This window comes from Prinia subflava, chromosome 16 (genome assembly GCF_021018805.1).
Source record: "Prinia subflava isolate CZ2003 ecotype Zambia chromosome 16, Cam_Psub_1.2, whole genome shotgun sequence".
Lineage (NCBI taxonomy): Eukaryota > Metazoa > Chordata > Aves > Passeriformes > Cisticolidae > Prinia > Prinia subflava.
In genome coordinates this window covers 6,868,107-6,879,755 of record NC_086262.1, presented here as the reverse complement: position 1 = coordinate 6,879,755, position 11,649 = coordinate 6,868,107, and positions in this window count along the sequence as shown.

The following is an 11,649-nucleotide window of genomic DNA, read 5'->3' as shown; positions in this document are numbered from 1 at the left end:
ACAGAAGCAAGCACATAAATAGTAGCCTGAACTTCACACTGAAATAAGTAACAAAATTTTCAGACTGCTACTATTAAAAAAAAAATCAGGATCAGTCCTCCTAATGAGCGAAAGTTACATAACCATGTTCAGATAAAAGTAAAAATAAGCTGGGAAGTTCAAGCAAGAGCTGAGAAGATGGCTGGCTCGATTCACATGCAGCTGTGTATATGGCTTTTTCTCAGATAAAATATTTTAGTAAAATATGGCACAGAGTAAAGGCTGGGCACAAAGATACTCTTCTTGAATTGTTCTCTACACTCCATCAAACTGGGATTCTGGTGTGTCATAAAAAAGCAAACTTCAAGACCAGCAGCTTTTCTGCCAGGAAATTCTAGTGCCTCTAGAACAGCTGATCACCAATAATTATGCAAATCTCAACCAAAGAACTAAAGATGTCAAACCCCACTTTCTCCTGTACCTACAAAATAGAAATTCAGCAGATTGTGGATAATAAAACAAAAGAACACAACCAAAAAACTTCACAAATGAAAGTATATAGTGGAATAAAAGGTAGAGTAACTTTGACAAGGGTATGGAAAATAATAAATATTTTATTAAGAGAATTTTGAAGCCTCTAATTTAGGGAATTTATGAGTGAAATTCCACAATATTTGCTGCTGTAATCATAACCAAACTGCTAAACTTTAAAGACCCCTATTGTAATAATTTTTTTTGTGAAATATTTAATAAGTGCACATTAGTACTAATACAATTAATTAATGCTATGAAGCAAAACCAATTAATAAAAATCAGTGATGCATTAACAGTTAAAGTTAATAGATTTCATTTTGAATGTTACTTTCCATAAGATTGTGCCTATATATTATAGGGCAAAGGAAGCTGAAAATAGGATTTTTGCAATAATTTGAATTAAACCAATATGGTCTTTATGCAAATTATCTTAATTGGCTGTAGCACCCATTTGATATGTTGCATAACACGAAAGTTTCTCTGTGTGCTAAGGCAGCCTCAAAGCCTGGGCACCACCCGTCGGTGCAGCCACCGTGCAGTGCTGCCTCCAGCAGATGGAGACAGGAAAACAAATGAGATGGATGCAGCAAGAAACTGCTGGTCAATTCTGAGAACTGACACTGTGCTCTCAGGGATCTGCATTGGTCAGAGACACAGAAAAAAACGTGGTTTCTTTTAGTACTGTTATTTCCAAGAATACTTTCTCCCATCAGGTACTTGGGGTACTTTCAGTAGGAATATTTTGGAACTGCACTGTGGCCTAAAGGAGGTTTGTTGCTACTCTGTCCTTACTGTGGCCCACTCCTCTCCTTTCCCATTTCCCTCTGTAATTTCACATTCTCTGCTGAACTCTGTCACACAGACTGTCATTATTTCCTGCTGTTCAGCGTGTCAAATGTAGATTGTCTTGTGTTGTTTCTGGTGTTTCAGGTACCTCGTGCAGGCTGGCAGCCTCTGCCTGTGCGAGGCAGGTCAGACAGGGTGGGAGGAACCACAGAACAGCAGCAGCTGGAAGGGACCAGAGGGATCATCAGGACCAGCTCTCAAGAATGGCCCTTACAGGGATGGAACCTGGACCTTGGTGCTACCAGCATCATTCTCTGACCAACTGGAAAGTTCATTTCGCACACAGAAAGAGTTTCTTACTGAGAGGATGAACTTTTGGTGCAGGACAGAAGGACTAAAGCTGAAACAAACCTTTCCTCTTGATTCTAGATATGTTTTTTGTTATGCATGGAGAATATTTTTCTTTACTTTCTGGTAAGCAGTATTAAGGCACTGATATAAAACATGAAGAAAACAGAACAAACTGCAAGAACAGAAAATCCAGCTAGATAAATAGAAATAAAACCTCATGGGAAGATTGGTCAAACATTGGAACAGACTAGTCAAAAAGGTTCTGCTAGTCTATCCTTGGAAACACTCAAAGCTGAGGTAGATCTGAGCATAAGCAAATTCATGTGACACTGAAAATAGATCCAACCTTTGAGCAGGGGGCTAGAACAGACTACATCCAGCAGCTCCTTTCAACTTAAATGATTTAAAGTTTTACGAAAGCATATGGATCCTTTTCTTATCTCAGATATACTAAAGAGAAGATAACAATATCATTATAAAATACAAGGAAAAAGTAAGCAATTTGGGGGGGGGGTGGTGTTCATATTTTTTTTTCTGGAAATAATACAAAATAATCTGAACAATATTTTACTGGGGCAGAAATGTTAGTACCACCAGTATTTTTATCTGTTGATAAAAAGCTACTTGTCAGACAATGACAACTGGGATTATTTAGTAGTCTCTGGTTGCTCAAACTGACAGACATTCAACAATACTCCCACAGAAAGAATTTCTGATTGAAATTTAGCTGTTAAATCTGCCATTGGTTAAAAAAATTACATTCTAGAGGAAAGCTGGCAATTCCCATGTGGCATTTGATTAATAATTTTCAAGCTTCAGTAGATAAGCATTACCACGTCAATGAAGGCTGTCATGCAGAAACACCTCAAGAGCCAACTCCACCAGCACTGTAGAAACTCAGATTATCATAGACTTCTGCAAGCTACATCATCTAAATCAGAAAGGCAGACACCTAAAAGAAAAGAAAGACAAGGAAGGCAGTATAATAATTACCTTTGAATGAGAAAAGACAAAGGGGTTTCGCAATGGATTTTGACATTTGGATTCATGAAGGATAATAAAATCCAGAAACACAGAAGTTTCCTACAAAACTTTATCTTTATTCCAGGCTTCCAAGAGAGTCTTCCTGATCTGTGGTTAATGGGAGCCCAGAAAATAAGACATGGCAAATGTTCAGAGCTGCTGTTGTAAGGACAGAGTCCTTAGAGCAGGTTTAGATCACATTCCCCTATTTAAAGCACAATGTACCTGCTGAGGACCCGGGGCAGCAAAGCTCCCAAAGCCTACAGATGCTCTCATAGGAAGAAGTCCAAGGTTCTCTGCAGCTGAGACAGAATTTGGGAGTTCTCTCAGAGTATTTATTTTAATAAAAAGTCATGAATGAGAGATTTTATTATAATTTTTCCAACTGGCTAGTGCTATAACTCATCCTTCATCACTAGTGTGGACTTTTATAGAAAGTTGTACATGAAAACAAATTTTAGGAAGAGCTGGGCCATTAACAGGCTCCCATATCTTCTTGTCAGCTGTAGTTTTCTCATGAGGCAAGATTTACACAGACTAGTTCTTTCTCATGAATTGATTTTCTTGCACTTATGTGGACTTAAATATATGTTCTTGTAAGTCCCCACTCAGTAATATTAAAATTAGAATAGTATACCCAAATAAGTACACCACTAATAACTTCTGATTTTGAGGCAGATAACCTAAACCAGAAGTAGTTGAGGCTTCAAAATGCAAAACGATGAGACTGCAGAGAGACACTACATTTGCTGGGATTCAAAGGAGGCTGGAACTCACTGGACACAATAAAATGTGGCAAAAGTCAGTCTAAAATTACTGCTGTTGTATTTTTCAGGCACTGTCTTTAAAGCAAATGCTACCTGGGAAAAAGTTTAGAGTTTGGTGATGGACAATTCTATTCACATAAATGTTGGGTAAAAAATTGCATAAAAAATAAGCCCAGTAAGAGAATGCACAAGTAGTGGAATTGCAGTCTCTGGCAAAAAATAATTGGGTAGGGGATATTTTGTATCCAGCCCAGGTCCCAGAGAAAACACAATATTACCATCAGTTCAGAAATTATAGACAATAGTTTTCACCCACTGACCATCAGTTTCACCCGTAGATCTCAAGGCATTTCAAATAGAACCAGTATCTTTCTTCCCATCCACTCAAGCACTCAGACTTTAGAAAGCTGAATTTATGTTAAGAACTTCAGGCCACTGTGACCCAACACACTGATTAAACTAAGAGGAGCAACATCTTTATCTAATTTTTTACAACTGTAGCATTTGCATAGGGAAATCATGTTGAAGATTCAATTAGGAATACCATAACTGTTTTGAAGAAAGGGCTGACATGTCAAAATTAAAATAATATAAGCATTTTTTTAAATGCTATAAATACTTCTGTGAGAAATGGAGAAAATGTAGCTATGTAAGTTGGGGAAAACAAATTGTAAGGCTATATTAGAGTAAAGGAAAAAAAAAATAAATTAGTATCTTCACAGAAGCCAGCATGCAAAAAGGAGGACACTGATCCAGAAATAATTATACTGGGAAATAGGATAAAGAAGATAAAAATAGCTGTCATTAAACTGTTATTTTTCTTCCAGTTGTCCTATAATATAATGGGTTTTGTCCACTGCCTAAACTATTTTGTCTCTTACATATTACATGTATTAGCACATATATGAAAAGACGCCACAGCTGAATAAGACTGTATGCTTATATGGTTATATATAAAAATATATTACTTACTATAAACAAGAACTAATAAACACAATACTGCTAAAATAGTGGAGGAAATAGAAACCGTTTAGGTGAAGCAAACATGTACTTTCAGATGGATTTAATTTTAAGTTGATGGGCTTTTTCATTATTACCAAATTTGAATGAGGCTATGGAAAGCAAAATTGTGCATGGTGAAGCAGGAGTACTTCATGCTTCATGAACGCACTGAGAACAGAAGGGCACAAATCCATGAGACCATGGGTTTGATAGCAGGCATTGTAATAAATCTGCTAAACTATAGCCTTGCTTGATTGGAAAATCCACTGTCCGTGCTTGTGCTGTAACAGCTCCCAAATTGTGCAAATTAATATTGTACACTCTTGGATAAAAGCACATGTGGGGGTTTTGGGTTGTTATTAGTGGTCACAGCCATTATATTGGTTTTGCTGTGAGAGGCACAACACAACTGCTGACTTGGACTGTCTGTTCAGGATTGTAAGGCTCAACCCGGCTCTTTCAGGTGCTCTGTGCCCAAAGTCTAGAGCTGTCTGCACACAGCAGTTCACTGCCACGCCTTCCTGACCTGCAGCAAAAGCAGGAATCCTGGATTACATTTCATGTAATGTAATGTAATGTAAAATTTCATGTTACAAGTCAGATTTCCTAAGATTTGCCTGCATTTCTTTATTTGCAAGGGTCCTGATGACGATAGTAGAAGACGGGAGAGTTCACTAAGTCATATGAACAGGGCTAAAATATCATGCATATATGAAGAACTGTCAAAGATCCACTTCAATCCACTCTTGACATTGTGTTTATTTATCTTTCTATTTAAAGACTAAAAGGATCAATTTTTCATTAATGTAGAAGTGTCAGCAACCTGATAAGCCTCTGAGTATTATATCTGTTGTAATAAAATCACTCTGGAGTATATTTAATTCTTTTACCATAGATCATGTCAAAGAACATCTGGCAAATATTTGAAGCAAACAATTTTTCTATTTTTTTTTTCTCTCTGTGTCTTTCATTTCAGCCACTGCCAGATCCCCTTTCTAGTAAAGGCTATAAATACCCAGAAAGCACTTATTTTAATTAGTATTTCCATATTTTATAACCAGTGACAAATTACTGATTCCGAGATGCTCATTGAAGAAATACAATTTTATCTACTGTAAAAGTAGTAGTAAATAGCATATACAGTATCATAAACCTTTGAAGATAGGCAAAAATCTACAGTAAGTTACAATTTTGAAAATTGTTGTAAAAAAGGCATAGATGATTCAAAATTCGTATGAATGGGAGGACTACTGAACAGCACGACTAAAATTTTTATAGACTATAAGGGTTTATGGAATTCAACAAAAATTGTTTTACATTAAATGTGTGGCAAATACATGATCAATATGATAATCTTTTTTGATTCTAATTGAATTTGTAATTTTCTATATAAATAATTCTGTATGAAACTTTTGAAATAAACCTGTATCTTTAATTATCTTTTTATTCAGGATTGCATTGGAAGAGGGTACTTATTATATTTATTGAAAATAAGTTAGATTTCTCTGGTTGTTCTTGGGGTTTTTTTCCTGCAGCTCACACTATCATTTTGGTTGGGTGGTTTATTAACATTTACACACAAACAAAGCTTACTCCTTAAGCTAAGGGATGATATTATAAATAGATACTTCCTTAAACTGCATCACATTAGGCTTTATTTGGAGCTTTCAATCCATGTCAATTGGCTGAGACACTGAGCTCTCATTTAGAGTGAGGCATTGTCGAGGATTGAATGTTCCAATTTATGGCTTAAACATCTTTATGAAGCACCTTTGCCTATTATAGCAAAAAGCTCAGAGAAACCACCACACCCTGAATGGGTGTGAATGAAATGAAGTCACTAAAACTGTCCCGTTCTCTAGAGGCCTAACAACTTCTGTTAGAAAAAAAATAAATGCAGCAGCTTCCATTTAAATAGTGATTTACTTGCAACATAAGAAGGGGTAGAAATTTTTTGCAGTATGAGAAATTAATATTTTAGCACATTTGTTTGATATTCTAAAATATTTACAGACAGGTAAGCAAAAAAATTGTAAAATACCTTAGGAGGTTAACAAAGATAGGCTACATTTTCCAAGGTGTTTGGCAAGTTAATCTTTTACAGCACCGTAACTTTGATGAAGATAGGACTGATGTAAAATAAAAAGCCCATTTGATATTATTATGATTAATATGCAGGTTGGGTGAGTACTAGACAGAGAGAAAAAGCTGCTAACTCCACAGGGAAAATGTATGACAAATGTAATTTTTATTGGTTTTAATACAAAATTTATTGTTGTTGTTGCATTTCCTGACATTAAACCAGGAAATTTCAGAATAAAATGTTTTCGTAATTTTTTTTTACTAATACAGAGCACTACCTGTACATCTTACTGTTTCTATAATGCAAACATCTGAACTTTTCTAATAACTCCAAGCATCTGTTGGGAATGAACCTAATTAAGAGACACTTAAGTGGCTTATCTCTATCCAGTCAACAAGAGGGAAAGATTCAGATGTCAGATGGGGTGTTTTATGCAAGCATTCCAAATACTTTCCAACATGAAAGGTAAAAGAAATTTCAATTTTGTGAAATCAAGAAAAATAAGGAGAAACATTTAAGGATTACCAAATAATCCACAGGCCATGCTTTCAGAAATCTTGCTCCTTCCCCCTCCCTTTGTTTTTTTTCCCTTGAGATGGCAAAGAAGCAGGAGAAAGCCTAGCAGTTATAATAACAGGAAAATTATTTGCCACAATAAAAGGGACAATTAAACATTTTCATCTCAAATATTTATCTTAATGGATTTTGTATAAATGGTGCTCTACATATGCAATATTTAAAAGCTGGCCTAACTTGTGACTGTCAAACAACTTACAAGAGGTTCTTGCTTTCTGTTTGAGTACCCAGCTAACGACACATTCCTAAATGCACAGAGCACATTACTCTGCAACTTATGCATTTAAATTATGTATTTCAATTATATAACCGTTTTTGAGAGAATATCTAAAACAGAGACAAATATAGATGAAATAATTTTGCTCAAGTGCTTAGGTGAGTATCTACAGGGAAATGACATAAATCCAATCTCGCATGACAGTCGAGGAGTGTGAGCTGGAAGGGATGATAGTGGTTATCAATGTGCTCCACAGTCACTCCAGAGTGAAATATTAATATGTTTAGTATAATAAATTATTATTAATAATTATTTGAGGCATTCTGGACCTAACAGGTATTAATCTGATTCAGAGACCCTACAATAAATTAACACGTCTACATTAGGTTTTTAGCCAACATACAATCCAAAACCCAGTGAACTGTGGGATTCCAAGAGAAAAATATGGATTCTATAGACACATTAGAAATCATCCAAGCAATGTTGGGGTTTAAGTGACTCTGAGTATGAGACCAACAAGCTCCACACACACATTAAAAAAAAAAAAAAAGTCTTGTGTAAAAGCAAGCAAAGAAAACCCACTGAAGATTAAATCAGAAGTTAATTTTTTAACTTCCTTTGAGCTTAAAATGAGTTGAAGGGGTTTAATCATATTTTTGGAAGAAAAATCACATAAAGAAATATCCATATCTCAGAAGTAAGAGTATAAGAAAGTTACCTTTAATCTAAAACTTATGTGAAAACAATTAAATTTTAACCCTAAGTCTCTACAATAAAACAAACCTCGTTAGGTAATAGTTGGACAAAGTCTTATTAAAGACACATCTGAAAGTTGGTTTGTTCCTTTAGGCTAATTTCTAAATGGGAGTTTCTAAAGACGTGCTCAAGGAAAGAATACTAACCAGCATATTACAATCTCTTAAATAATTTGTCTGATTTATGTATCTTGTGCGGGCATGCATATATTTAACCAGACAGCTTTGTCTTTATATCAATCAAAGACAAAGATCTCAAATGTGTCTGTGCTCTGTACACCTTGCCAGTCCACCACCTACACAGAATAGAATAGAAATCCATTTAACTACCACCACACAGCGAACAGAAAGACAGCACAGATTCACTGGGCTTTTTTTCACTGTGCATTTGGGCTCAGCATTGTTTCTGGGCAATGTAAAACAAGACTGACTTCCAAAAAAACAGAAATCTTGAGACTTTAGAATCTGTGTTCACTGAGTCTTCAAATGGGAAGGATGTCAGGCTAGAAACCATCCCTCAATAAAGAGTTCCTGTTCAGTGAAAAGGAAGCATTGTCACCATTATTAAAATTATACAATCACAGGCATTACTATTGGTTAACACTGTTGAATTCACTAAGCTTCACACCAAGTCAGGTGCAGTGAGCCTGCAGTTCCCGGGACCTCCTACCCCTGGTGCTGCTGCTAAAGAAGGATTTCCTCCTCATTTGTACCTTGCACCTGTTCTAGAAACTTATCCAAACAGTCAGAGAATCAATGTGTCCTGGGTTGACAGGGACATAAGGAGAACTTGCTTCTGCTAGATTAGGACCTGGACACTTGCCAATACAGTCAAGACAGCAAGGTTTCTGCAAGATCCAGAAAAACAGAGAATATGGATGGAGTAGAACCTGTTTCTCCCCTAATATAAATGTCTATCCTCAGATAAAAGACATTACTCCTGACAAATTAATATTAAGCCTCATTCTTTAGTTGTGAATGGCTCTGTAAAGATTACTTAAATTGAAATAATAATGGATGGTTACCACCAAGTCCAATTAACATAACCTAGTGAATCAGATTTTTGCTTTCTGAATTGCATCTCTGATGTACAAGAGAACATGTCTTAGAACAGCTCTGTCTTGAAACACACACTTCTGAAACATCACAAGAAAATTGGGACTCTGACTACATAAATGAGATGATCTGGAGAGCCAACAAGGCTTCAAAAATTTACTGACAATGATCACTCTGCCATCAGCTCTGCTGTTGGTGATGGTGCTCAGAAACAGGTGACTGAGACACACAGAGGCACATGATGACACAGAATGTTAGAGAGTACTGCTGTCACTCTGTGATTCCTTCCTCTGCAGTTCAGAATAGGAAACAGTTGCTGTCCTCTTCTCTGTTAATATTGAGAGGTGACTGGAAGGTGGCAAAAATGCCAGCAAAGAAAGGTCTTCTGATGCTTTCAAGTACCTATAAATGAAACAACATACACTTTTGAGATAATATTAGTATAGGAGGTAATATAAAGGTTGATCTTTATTTAAGGCCTCCAAGGGCAGATGTGGAATATGTCCACAAAAGCCCACCCCTCCACAGGGTGAATACTGTTTTATGAGTTTAGTAAATTAGCATAATTGACAAAAATCATCTATTAGGAGCAGCAGTGGTGATGCAATTGCCCCCTCTTCTAAATCTCACCCCCTCAGATGGGACTGAAGTTTGTTGATGAAAATCTGTCTTAAAGAGCTGTTTTTCAACATTGGTTTCTAAGGAGAACCGAGATAGCATAGGGGTCTTGGAAAGTGGGTTTTTTTTTTCTGCCTACCAGGGCAGGGAAAGTACTGGGAAAACTAGCTATGAATGGAATAACAGGCTACAGAGCTCCAAATATTTGTGTAAGGAATATAGAGAATATATAAAAACAAAAAAAAGGCAAAAATCATTAGGCGTCATTTCAAGTGCTGGGGCAAAGGAGGGTTACACAGTTTATTCCTGTGTGGTTCCTACCAGGTTTGTTTTGTGGTGTTTCACCTCTGTACAGCAAGTGAGGAGCCCCAGGCCTTCAGTTTGGTTTAGGTTGTTTGTAGATCCCTCAACAGGAATCTAGAGAGAGCCCTCAGCTTTCACAGAATGATTCATGGGCACCTCACATTTCCCAGAAATACGACAGAAATCCTAAGAAAAACAAGTAAGCACACAATACTGGTATCGATTTGTACAGTGTCAGCCAGTTCCATCTGTACTTTGAAATGCCATTTATATATCTGCACGGTAGGTGGAACGAGTACTAACAACTGAACAGCAGTCTGTCCCACATCCTTCAAAAATGCTTAATGAAGAATTTGTTCCATTTTCTGCCCCGTAGATCTGGCAAAAGCAAGCTTCTTTCCATTACTGAGGTGTTTATGCTAGACTGCACATTGAATAATGTCTAAGAATCAGCCTGAGATTTGAAATGTTATGGTTTCTGTCTGTTTGGACCTTTGACTTCCCTGGACATAAAAGCAAACCCAGGTTCAATCTCCTATGCGCATAGGCTCAAATGTTAAACATTTAATATGAAAAATAAGAATGCATGTCTGTATATGTCTTTGCAGGTACATAAATTTGTATGTATCAATTAGAAAATTTTTCACTCTGGTAGAGCTTTGTACAGAACAAGAATAAATAAAACAAGCATCTTTACCTCAGTGTGTTCCCTCAGCTCTGAGAGCTGCACTCTCTGTGCCAGCTCCTGGTGTTACAAGGTACCAATAAAGCAATTTGTGAGCAGATGACTCATCCACACTTGGAATTATCCGCGGCAGGGTGGGGTGAGCAGCATAGGTAGCAAACAATATGTGCATACATTCTCCCTGAAGGTTTTGGAAGGCAGAGGAAACATTGGAAAGGGTAAACAGAGTAAACACTGTCCCTTGACAGCAAGATGAGCATGAAGGAATACCAGTCTGGCAGGTATTCCATTTACACAGAATTGTACAACGTTTAAACTATTTTCCATATACCTCTGCTGTATACTCCCTGTAAAAATAATTAATTCACTGGGAAATAAGGCTTGTAAAAAGAATAGCCAACAAAACCTTGAAATGCAAGTTTTTCTCACAAAGTAAGAACAGTTTTAAAATAATGACCCTTGAGTTCATTTATAATCACACCCACAGCATAAAATCTCATTTCTTCTTATGCAGTATGTAGATGCTGTACAAAAAGAAATGGGGGACACATTCCTCTGCAGAGGCTGAACGGATAGCAGGTATCAGATTAACTGCAAATATGAGAGAATCAATTACAATCTTGTAAGACATTGTGCCAAATTTGTCATATTTTAACTTCCTAGTTGCTACAAAAACTTCAGTCAGACTATTTTCATTTCAAAATGCCTCAGTTTCAAGATGAAAACAAACACATTTCTCAGGAAGTTTTCAGCTGTTGAAAAGATCTGGTTTTCTGCAATTGTATTCCCAAATGAATCAGAAATTTCATTTTTCATCTTGATGCTAATTGACACCCTACAAGGTGATAAAATTATCAGCTGGAAAGTGTAATCTTGCCACCACACTTCTCAATTTGCCATTCACTTTTTTCAAG